Source organism: Branchiostoma belcheri, unplaced genomic scaffold (genome assembly GCF_001625305.1).
Source record: "Branchiostoma belcheri isolate BF01 breed outbred unplaced genomic scaffold, Haploidv18h27 scaffold1, whole genome shotgun sequence".
Taxonomy (NCBI): domain Eukaryota; kingdom Metazoa; phylum Chordata; class Leptocardii; order Amphioxiformes; family Branchiostomatidae; genus Branchiostoma; species Branchiostoma belcheri.
The window spans coordinates 11067009-11076311 of record NW_017802379.1 but is presented as its reverse complement, the minus strand read 5'-3'; positions in this window follow the sequence as shown (position 1 = coordinate 11076311).

Below are 9303 nucleotides of genomic sequence, written 5' to 3'. Positions count from 1 at the left end.
GTAACATACAACTAAGACTACAACAGTTGGATAGCTATTGCCTACATTATTGGTTAGGATTTTTAATTACCTTCGCCAAGAAGGTTATGTTTTCAGAGGCGTTCGTGTGTGTGTCTGTGTGTCTGTAAACACGATAACTTGAGAATGCTTACATGGATTGACTTCATATTTGGCAGGTGGGTAGGTCCTGACGAGACCTCAAAATGATTAGATTTTGAGCCTCCTAGCGGCTTGTTATGATACTGCAGCTAAACTTCCGGTTTTGATATCTCATAATCTAGACATGCTAGGGTAACGAAATTTAAATGTTCATCATCATCATCTTAAGTACTGCTGAGCCCAATTTACATTGGATTACTAGCAGCTGCACATGTTGTTAATTACAAAACAAGTGACCGGTACAAGTAAAAACAAGGGTAACTAAAGGAGGGGACACTACGGAACGTAAATAACTGAGTCTGTTGGTGTAAAGGACAAGACAGTGCATTTAGTGTGTTAGTAGGACATATATATATACATATATACAAGATGTGTAGGGGCGACTCAATGCAGCAGGGTCCTCGCCAGTCCAGATTTGAACTGGGCGAGGGACCCCGCCTCCGCCACACCAGGCTCAAGTTCGTTCCACTCTTTGATGGTACGAGGGAAGAACGAGAGCCTGTAAAAGTTGTTCCTACTCGCGATGGTCTGCAGCTTGAGAGCGTGGTTGGTGCGGCGGGAGCATCGAGTCGCCGGGACAACTCTAGATGCGTGCGGTACAGAAATAACATTGTTGGTTATCTTGTACAATGTGGCAAGTCTGGCGTTCTTCCTTCGGCGTGCTAATACCCCCGTCACATTGTCGACGAGCTTCGGCCGTATTTGTCAATCGCCGAAAGATCGGCCGATTTTGAGATCGACCGACGATCGCGCGTATTTTTGGCTTGAAAATCGTCGCGGTCACATTGTGCGAGGCTCGGGCGATCGCTTGGCAATTCATCTATGATAATGAAGTCCCTATGACATGGCACGCAGATAAAGCAAGGCCGTGTATCCACCAAAAATGAATAGTTTGACCAATTTTTATGTTTGACCTGTCGTTATATTTTTTTAAGCAACGTAATGGAGCGGACTGACATAATAAAATAGAAATACAAACAGGAATTCTGTGAAGGATCCAACTGAAATACTACCACAACAGCCACAAATTTACACTACCGTCTGGTTAACACAACGGCCACCATTTTAACCAGACAGGAGTCGGCCGAAGCTCGCTCGACACACGGGCGTACGTCGCCCGAGTTGAGGTCGGCGATCTATCGATGCTCGCACGATCTCTAGACCATTCTCAACCAAAATGTACAATAACATAAACATAATGATTATCATTCTGTCAAAATCTTTTTATACACGCGTACCTGAACAAAGCTAATAAGATATATTGTTCTAAAACTTTGCCTGTATACTTCTGTCTAAAATAGTATGAATCTTCCGGTAAATAAGTTAGCCATTCAACGTTAACAAAGTAGACAGAGGTAAAAAGAGCCATGCAATATAAACTTCAACTAGTAAGTAATATCTAGCACATGACGTTCTTGTGGGCACCCTTAGAAAAAAAGTCAACCTCATTCCAGAATGAACAAGTGTAAACGTCAATTTATATACAATCTTCTGAAATAAGGCCACACATTTCCTAAAGGGACAAGAGTAAAGGATTTCATGTGCGTTCACTCAGTTGAGGTCAAAATGTAGGCATTTGGCCTTATATAGTTAAAACCTCGTCATCTTTTTGAAGTGGTTTTGTTTATTAAAGAATGGACAAAAAGGACGATTTTGTCTATTTTTATCGTTTCTCGTAAACATAACTTTAACAATCAATGGGACGTTGCTCCTGCAAACTTTACACAGTATATATACTGTCAATGCAATCTCAAATAAATGTCACAGGTGCTGAATAAGTAATAACTTCACAGGAGCTCGGTCGAGGCTCGTAGAACCTTTGTCCGACACTGGCACGAAGCTCGCTCGAAGCACGCACGATTTTAAAAACTTTGCGCAAGTCGGGCGAGGTACGGAAGAGGGTCGCTCGAATATTTCGCGAAGCTCGCGCGAGGGTCGACCGTATTCAGCGACCGTCGCCCGATTTTCAAAGACGAAATACGGCCGAGACTCGTGGGATGTACGTCCGAATATCGGTCGACTCTCGGCCGCACAGTGGCGAGCTACGGGCGAGCTACGCGCAAGCTGGAAACGAGCTCTGCGACCTCAAAAATCGCCGGCGACTAGTCGCTGATGTTAAGAACACGTTTCGCGTGTCAGCGAGCTTCGGCCGACTCCAAAAAATCGCCGGCGATCCCGAAAATTCGCGCGATGCTCGACGGAACATCGGGCGTACTTCGGCCGTAAATGTCGTTTTGAGCTCGCCAACTAGTCGGCCGATCGATTTACGCACAATGTGACGGGGGTATAAGGACTGCCAGCCCAGCTTATTAATCATGTCGGTGACAGAACTTGTGCGGTAGTAGTTGTTGGTAACGTACCGGGCAGCTCATCTCTGCACCATCTCTATCCGACCCACCTGATCCTGGGTGTGTGGATCCCAAACACTGCAAGCATATTCCACCTGTGGTCTTACCAGGGCCATGTAGGCCCTTTCCTTGGCCGCAGTGCTGGCGATCCTCAGGCAGCGTCTCAGCATGCCAAGTGTTTTGTTGGCCTTAGATGATACGGCATCAACATGGCTGCCCCAGGTCAGGTTGGAGGATATGGTGACCCCAAGGTATCTAGTGGAACTTACCTTGTTTAGGAGCTGGTTGTGGAGGATATACGAGTGAGTAATTGGAGTTTTGGATGCTGGATGTTAGGTTAGCTCTTGTACTGGAGAAGAAGTGATGTGAGTTTGGGCCCCCTATCGGCTTGCCCTGGAACTGCAGGGCTATCTGTTTGAAAATATTCAAAAGATGATAACTCAAGAACCGGTTGACGGATCGTCATGATTTTTGGTATGTAGGTAGCTTCCATGATGCTTGATATAATTATGTGACAATTACGCAAATATTGATGTAATTTGCATAATTTATGAGGAAATTCTATAAATCAGCTGTATTCCATGATAGGACTATCGAAGCTTGTGGGGTTGGTTATTGAAAGGAGAGAAACACAGGCAGATATTATGTAAATGAATTAATTTGCATAATTAATGAGAAAATGTTATAATTCTGTAATGATAACCTGGAATTTCATACTTGTGGTATTTGAAAGTTCAGTGAAGATGAACATCACTAAACATAATGTATTCAAATCAGGACTTCATTTGCATAATTTATGAGGAATACTAGAATGGCATTGTTTGTTAATATAAGACTGTCTTTTGGTTGAGAATAGGATACACTGATATAAGTCATGAAAATGATGAACAGATCCAATTTACTAAATCAGGGATTAATCTATAATTTGTCAGTCATAAAGATTAACATCATTTGGCGAAGGTATGAGATCGGGGAACTCTATTTGTATAATGCAAACGGTTGATTTTCAAGATAAAAAGAAGCGTTCATGCCCAGAAAAGCTTGAACTACCTACCAAAACACTTGAATACAGATATACTGCCAGTATGGAAAGCTCTGTGCAGTTAATCCAGTTAAATCCCAACATTTAATCAGCAAGAAGAATAGAGGAAAGCTGCATGCCTATTGGTTGATGCCCTACATTCCATTGTGATGACTCATGCCCAAACGTGGTAAACACTGCACACTAACACAGTAATACATGTGCTATAACACAACCAAAAAGCTCAAGTAAAACCATTCTAAAAGCCTGTATCACAAAAATGAAAAATAAAAACGCCTGGGGATATTTGTCCACAGTACCTCCATACCAAATTTCAGGTCCTTAGGCCCCAAAATGAAGAAGCTGAATCCATTTAAAGAAATGGCAGGAGAAGGAGGAGAAGGAGGAGAAGAAGAATCGTCAGCAAAAACAATATGGTTTCACCAAACCCATAATAATGTAGGTAATAGCTATCCAACTGTTGTCTTCTTTGTTGTATGTTACTTCATATTATAGTTATATCAATGTAAAGCATTGTTTTCCCTTGTGTTTCTCATTTTCCCTGCCATGTCGTAAAATGTGGTGAAGCCATCGCCGTATTTGCTCCAAAAGCAAATGTCGGCCTTTCTAGTTTAACTTGTTATGTTCACCTTCGCAGTAAGAATTCATTTTTTCTGTGTCTTTTCTTCCATTCTAAACACTGATGTGGTAAATGACCTGGACCCTGACGGCTGTCACCATAACAGGTAACAGGTGTTGTAGCAGACACCCTGTGGTGTTGGATTACATTATGTTGGAAGTGTCCAGACAAAGTTTGGATGCGCTAATCACCATGTAATTATGTGAATATGCTTATTGCTATTGAGCTTACCTAATTGTTTGAAATGTTTGGTTTATTTTCGATGTACCAATTATATAAGGTTTGTTATTTACATTTTATTTGATTAATATGTCCTTTTTTTATTGAAACAGCAAAGAACAAGACATAGTGGTGGAAACTCTAGCTGAAGCTAATATCAATCACACCACAGACATAGAATACAGATATGACAATGACAATACAACAAATGGGCGTCCGTATATACAAGTATAACTGCAACTTTAAACTTTGGTTGGCATCCTTTTCGTCTCTTGAGACGATGGAATATGCGCCGTGGGTCAGGATGTCTTCATGCATCGCCTGCTATGGCTGTAGAGGCCGATCCTGGAGCGGCATATTTTGCCGCAGTTGACATAGGTGAAAACGTCTGGTTGTGTGCAGGTTTGTGCTGGTCTCTGTCGTCTACGCTGTCTTCTCTCCTCCCACTGTTCTTCTCTCCTCTTCTCACTGGTTTTGACGCCTGTCTTCACGGCTTGCCTCCATCTGCTGCGGTCGGCTGCCACTGTCTCCCAGCTTGTTTGGTCGATCCCTCCTGCCTTCATGTCACGCTTGAGGACGTCTTTGTAGCGGAGGACGGGCCTCCCCGCAGGTCTGGCACCGGTTGCTAGTTCTCCGTACAGCACGTCCTTCGGTATTCGGCCATCGTCCATTCGGCTAACATGACCGAGCCATCTCAGACGCCTCTGGCTAAGCAAGGCGTACATGCTGGTCATTCCGGCCTGTGCCAGGACGTCCTTGTTCGGGACACGATCCTGCCAACTGATGCCCAGGATTCTTCTAAGGCAGCGCATGTGGAAGGCATTGAGTCGACGTTCTTGGTGGGAGTACAGTGTCCAGGCTTCGCTGCCATACAAGAGCGTGCTGAGTATGCAAGCCTTGTATACCACTAGCTTGGTGTTGGTGGTCAGCATTGCGTTGTCCCAAACGCGTTTCCCAAGGCGAGCCATAACTGTTGCTGCTTTGCCGATGCGTTTGTTTAACTCTGCCTCCAGGGACAGGTTGTTGGAGATGGTGGAACCCAGGTAGGTGAACGTGCCTACCACCTCAAGGATGTGGTCATCGATGGAGATTCTAGGAATGCTGCAGACATCCTGGACCATGACTTGGGTCTTCTTGATGCTGATGGTGAGAGCGAACTCGTTACACGCATGAGAGAAGCGGTCCATGAGTCGCTGCAAGGCTGGCTCTGTGTGCGCATTCAAGGCGGCGTCATCGGCGAACAGCATCTCTCTAATCAGGACCTTGCGGACCTTAGTTTTTGCTCGGAGACGTGCGAGGTTGAAGAGCCTTCCGTCACTTCTGGTGTGCAGGTACACTCCGTCTTCTGACCGCTGAAAAGCAAAGGTCAGCAGGAGAGAGAAAAAGATGCCGAAGAGTGTCGGAGCTAGTACGCATCCTTGTTTCACGCCGCTTTTGATTGGGAAGGGATCCGAGGATGAACCATCGTACTGGACGGTGCCATACATGTCTTCGTGGAAAGACGAGATCATCCTCAGGAGCTTGGGGGGACAACCAATCCTTTGTAGCAGGGTGAAGAGGCCTTGTCTACTGACCAAGTCGAATGCTTTCGTCAGGTCAATAAAGGCCACGTACAGAGGGGCGCCTCTGTTCTCGGCACTTTTCCTGCAGCTGCCGTAGCGAGAAGACCATGTCAATGGTTGATCTTTCGGCTCTGAAGCCGCATTGTGACTCGGGGTAGACTCGCTCTGCAAGTTTCTGCAACCGGTTGAGTACTACTCGAGCGAAGGCTTTCCCAACAATACTGAGAAGTGATATTCCTCGGTAGTTATTGCAATCGCTGCGGTCTCCCTTGTTCTTGTAGAGCGTAATGATGCTAGCGTTGCGCATGTCTTGCGGGACAGCTCCTTCCTCCCAGCATTGGAGTAGGAGCTCGTGCAGGTGGTTATGTAGGGCAGTGTTCTTGCCTGCTTTGACCACCTCTGGGGGAATCCCATCACTACCAGGAGCTTTCCCGCTGGCCAGGGAGTTAATGGCCTTTCACCTCAATGGACAATACAACAAATGGGCGTCCGTATATACAAGTATAACTGCAACTTTAAACATTAGTCAACTGAAAAACGTTGGGTCTTAAGTATGAAGGTTTTGTCCTTGGACTCCAGGAACAATAGTTTAAATGAACAAGACACCAATGGAGATCCTATAAGAAACAAGCGAACAAACAAACAAGATGATAATCTGTTGATGTGCGATAATACATTAATCCAAGTAAAATAATCATTTGAACAGGAACGATGTTCTTTTTTGCCAATACATGTTTAAATACAGGTAATAACTTAATAAGAATCTTTAGCTTTAAGACCTGCCAAGATATTCAACTTTGTTTCTTTATCATTGATTTCTACTATTAAAATATATGAAGTGTACTGCTTTTTAAGAGACTCTTCTACCTTTTTCTTTTTTATTCCTAGATATCGATGAATGTGACATCGAGCAGAGTCCGTGTGGTGACGGAGAATGTTTTAATGTGGATGGGTGGTTCTTCTGTACAGGTAATCAGGGTAAGTACAGTCTAGTCGCACTTATTCCGTTGATATATGCATATAAAGGATAAAAATAACTCACTCGTCCAGGTCCAAGAACAAGAAGACCTCAATCTGATGAAGCATATAGAGTTTATGTAAATATTTTTTTGGGGGATTCGTCTCATTGATTATGGAAGTAAGGTCGTAATTACCCTAGCCTAGTTTAATTTATGGTCTTCGAAATTAAAATTAAAAAAAAATCCAATATTTTGTTATGAAACTCCTTTTCTTTGGCGATATGTCAATTCAACATGTTAATGACGTCTACATGTATATCAACATAATATATGCATAGTGATGTTACTTTTCAGTAACTTGTCACATGTCACAAGGTACAAAATTCCCATCATTCACCATTACGAAATCACATAATTTTTACATTTATTATGCAAATTAGGTCATTATTTGCATAATTACCTCCGGGGAAGGAGATATCCTTCCGCGTAGAGGTATTGTGAGAGATGGAGGTATTTTATGTACGCAGCTGTTTCTCGCGTTCGGGTAGACGTTTTTTTCGGGGGGACTCGGTATACGTTCTGCTATTGGTTTGTAAATGGTTGCTTTTATAGTATTTGTATTTTCGGGCGTGAAAATGATGTGTTTAGACAGGCGATGGACACCCCTGTAATGGTCAGAATGGTCTCAAACCATGAGGTTTGGCGTGTATTAACTATTGACGGTCCCGTCCACGTAAACTTTTAGGGGTGTCTGGTATCGAAGAAAGGATATTGATCGCATTTGTATCTCGCGTTGCCTGGTGGTAATTGCTTGGTATATGCAACCTCCTCGGTATATGGTTGATATGTTTTGTATGAAAGTTCAACTTTAATACAAAACACCCATCTAACATATCAACCATATACCGAGGAGGTTGCATATACCAAGCAATTACCACCAGGCGACAGCAACACCTACCTACAAAACATTATTATCACACCCGGAGGTATAAAATCTCCAATTTTACTTGTTGTTCCACCTCTCGTCAGTTACATAGATAAGATTATGTAAAACACCGTAATTACAGAATGTCCTTTTTATTATGCAAATTACGTCTTCAGTTGCATGGTTTGCATATTAAGTTTTCATTTAATTATGCAGGTCTTTCTATAAGCTACCTACATACCAAAAATGATTAAAAAAACGTTGTTCCTTTATTCTGGTCTTCCTTAGACCTACAATCATACCAAATATCATCACTTCCCATAAAGACGACAAATGTGCACGTGCGGAAACACACACACAGACAGACACACAGACACATGAAACACAATATCTCCTTTCTCCTTTTTTATTGAGAAGCAGTGTAACAGAATCAGTGTAAATGTTTTTGGTCAAAGTAGATTGATTCTAAATAAATACATAGACTCTTGTTTTCCATTGTAGTTCTTTGGGCGACAGATCAAAGAAATTAATTAGATGCACAGAATACGACCCCTGACCTCACTTGACCCAGCGGTCATCTGTTTATTGTCATCACAAGTAGCGGGCGGTGGGAGCTCACGTACTCGAGCTCATCTGAATTTTCTGAGCTTTCTACCGCGCTACTGTCGTACAGTCCGCGATTACTACGATCTGATTAGTTCCAACATGCAGTCCTTCTAATGGAGGCCTTTTTACACCGAGTGGAGGACTGGATTACCGCCTCGAGAAGCGAGTTCGCTCCGCGTCCCGGCCCGCCGGGCCTCGGCCCGAGCGCCCGCAGGCCTCCGCCAATTTTCAGGTCTTCACGTGGCGGTTTACTCCTGCGCAGCTTCCTACCGGCGACACAGAGAGCTGATCCGGACAGTGAGTAACTTTCGCTTCGGGCTCGACCCAGTTACTTTGACGCGCAGGCACTGTGAGTACCAAGGTCCTTGCAATTTGGTGAGTACGGATTCGTTCAACCAAGTCTGTGTATCAATGCCCTTGGCTAAACACTGCATCACGCCCGAGCTACGTTACTCTAAGACTTCACAGCGCCGATCGACGCCGTTATATTTCGACTGCGCCTATGTGGACACGATTACTGGTGAACTGCAGGTCTGTAACGTCGCAGAATAAATAAATAAATAGGTTCTACTCGTTCGATCAAGTTTGGTGCATTCTAGATCTGCTACGATCCCCCACGTGCAAGCTGGGTACCCCGCCATACGTCCAGATGTCGCACCACGTCGGCGGACCACCCACGCGTCCCGGTTGATCACGCGCGGAGAGCATGATCAGCCTGTACTGTTGTTGTCAACCCTGTTCCTCGTGTTAGCGTTCCGCTTCAGAGCAAGGCAGCCAGACGGGCGGTAGCCCTGGCAACGGGACCGCATTCCGGCTCCAACACAACGCTCGTGTCAGCCCAGCGCGCCGACTTCCTGTTAATCA